The sequence below is a fragment of the Schistocerca piceifrons genome, unplaced genomic scaffold (genome assembly GCF_021461385.2).
Source record: "Schistocerca piceifrons isolate TAMUIC-IGC-003096 unplaced genomic scaffold, iqSchPice1.1 HiC_scaffold_299, whole genome shotgun sequence".
Lineage (NCBI taxonomy): Eukaryota > Metazoa > Arthropoda > Insecta > Orthoptera > Acrididae > Schistocerca > Schistocerca piceifrons.
The window spans coordinates 40,001-42,500 of record NW_025728514.1 but is presented as its reverse complement, the minus strand read 5'-3'; the positions used below and the strand labels follow the sequence as shown (position 1 = coordinate 42,500).

At 58.6% G+C, this 2,500-nt stretch overlaps 1 non-coding gene across 1 annotated transcript in view; it reads left to right on the top strand.

Annotated features, from left to right (window-relative positions):
• The first annotated feature begins 1,610 nt into the window (after positions 1–1,610).
• LOC124744550 overlaps positions 1,611–2,500 on the top strand; it is a 1,909-nt gene continuing 1,019 nt past the window's right edge. The window contains exon 1 of the ribosomal RNA XR_007010822.1: positions 1,611–2,500. This exon is cut by the window's right edge and continues 1,019 nt beyond it. This is a non-coding gene — a ribosomal RNA (small subunit ribosomal RNA).

Below are 2,500 nucleotides of genomic sequence, written 5' to 3'. Positions count from 1 at the left end.
GCAGCAGGACGTACATGCCGCCCCTCCCCACGTCCCCACCTTGCCCCCTGCCTTCGCAAGCTGGTTGGTGAGAAGTTTGCATGTTCAATGCCCTTCGCATGCGACGTACTCAGGCTACGTTGTGGTGCGGCCTGTGTCAACTGTCCGCTGATGTCGTACGCGTGAACCACAATCTGTACTGCACATTCGTCCTTATGTACTGAATGATACATCGTGGCACATGTGTGACCGCACAACGACTGCGCCCAAAAACGGCGGACCATACAGTGCAAATATTGTGCACGCAGCTACGTGTCGTCTCCCTATGAGAGCTGGATTGCAGTGTGGTACGCCATAGAGACGTGTGGGAGGAACGGACGCCGTGGATGGCGATCAGCATGAGCTGTCTGTTGATGTATTCGGACCTAGTCGTCTCTCCTCACACACCGTGATGGCATGGTGCACCGCGTTCCATATCTGCGACATGCTACAGAGGCCGGTTGACAGTCGTTCGAGCAATGGACATCGCATACGTACGGGGGCCACCTTCCACGTATTGTCTAGGCGTGCACATTTTGTTGCGTGTATGTGGGCAGACGTAGTGTGGCGTGACACCTGACACAGGCATGCAATAATCGTTGAAGTTGCAAATGGCGATGGACGCCTGCGTTTTCTGGTGAAGTTACGCAAATGAACAAATGGTAACCTGTTGTGGTGCGGTTGTTCTCGCTAGGGGTGAATCGGTGATGGCGACGATAGGTTGAGGTACTAACCGGTTGTTCCAGCGATACCCACCATGCCGACGAAACTGAACGGCATCTGGGTGTGAAGCGATACGCGGCGGTGGCTGGGTGGGACCGTCCCCGGCCGGTGAGGGGGCGCCTCCCGGCGTGCTGGCCGCGCGGTGCGTGGGCGCACGCGCTACAGCCGGCTGGTGGGGGCGGCCAGTGGCAGGCGCGCCGGCCGACGGACGCGGCAGGCGTCGCAGCTGCGCGCCGGCGCACCCTGCGCGCGGCGCCGTGCGGCCAAAGTAGGTCCTCGCGGGCCCGGTGCGAAGCGCGGTGGACATCTTCAGTGTGCTGGTCCGATTGAGGACTGTGTGCGTTGAGGATGCGCCGCCGCCCGGCGCTCGGCGCCGCGACGCCGTCTGCTGCTCGGTCGCCCCAGCGGTTCTCGCTGGTGGTTTGTATCGCAGCTGTGCGGATGTGTTGGCGCGTGCGCTGTGCTGGGAGAGTTCGCTTCGGCACCCAAGTGGGGCTTTTGTCCTTCTGTGGCGCTGGCGTTGGAGCTGCCGGTCACCGTAGGTGGCGCGTGTTGTCTCCCGCCGGCAATGCCACGACAGCACGCTCCCGGGCCTCTGTCGGCAGCGGCAAGCTCAGTTGGGAGCACGGGTGGTCGCACCGAAAGCGTCTACTCGCCTAACTCCGGGCGATTGCGCCTCTCTCGAACCCGACCAAGTACTTGGGACGGCGCTGCGCGCCGCCGGGACCTGAGAGGGTTTCGAGGTGTATTGTGCAGGGGAGCTCAGCCTCCTCCTGTTTGCAGAATGATTGAGCGGACGCTTGCGTGTTCGCGCGGGCCCCCGGGACACACTCCCGGGCGGCCGGCTGCTCAGCTCTAGTTGACGCAGCTCCCTGGTTGATCCTGCCAGTAGTCATATGCTTGTCTCAAAGATTAAGCCATGCATGTCTCAGTACAAGCCGCATTAAGGTGAAACCGCGAATGGCTCATTAAATCAGTTATGGTTCCTTAGATCGTACCCACGTTACTTGGATAACTGTGGTAATTCTAGAGCTAATACATGCAAACAGAGTCCCGACCAGAGATGGAAGGGACGCTTTTATTAGATCAAAACCAATCGGTCGGCTCGTCCGGTCCGTTTGCCTTGGTGACTCTGAATAACTTTGGGCTGATCGCACGGTCCTCGTACCGGCGACGCATCTTTCAAATGTCTGCCTTATCAACTGTCGATGGTAGGTTCTGCGCCTACCATGGTTGTAACGGGTAACGGGGAATCAGGGTTCGATTCCGGAGAGGGAGCCTGAGAAACGGCTACCACATCCAAGGAAGGCAGCAGGCGCGCAAATTACCCACTCCCGGCACGGGGAGGTAGTGACGAAAAATAACGATACGGGACTCATCCGAGGCCCCGTAATCGGAATGAGTACACTTTAAATCCTTTAACGAGTATCTATTGGAGGGCAAGTCTGGTGCCAGCAGCCGCGGTAATTCCAGCTCCAATAGCGTATATTAAAGTTGTTGCGGTTAAAAAGCTCGTAGTTGGATTTGTGTCCCACGCTGTTGGTTCACCGCCCGTCGGTGTTTAACTGGCATGTATCGTGGGACGTCCTGCCGGTGGGGCGAGCTGAAGGCGTGCGACCGCCTCGTGCGTGCTCGTGCGTCCCGAGGCGGACCCCGTTGAAATCCTACCAGGGTGCTCTTTATTGAGTGTCTCGGTGGGCCGGCACGTTTACTTTGAACAAATTAGAGTGCTTAAAGCAGGCAAGCCCGCCTGAATACT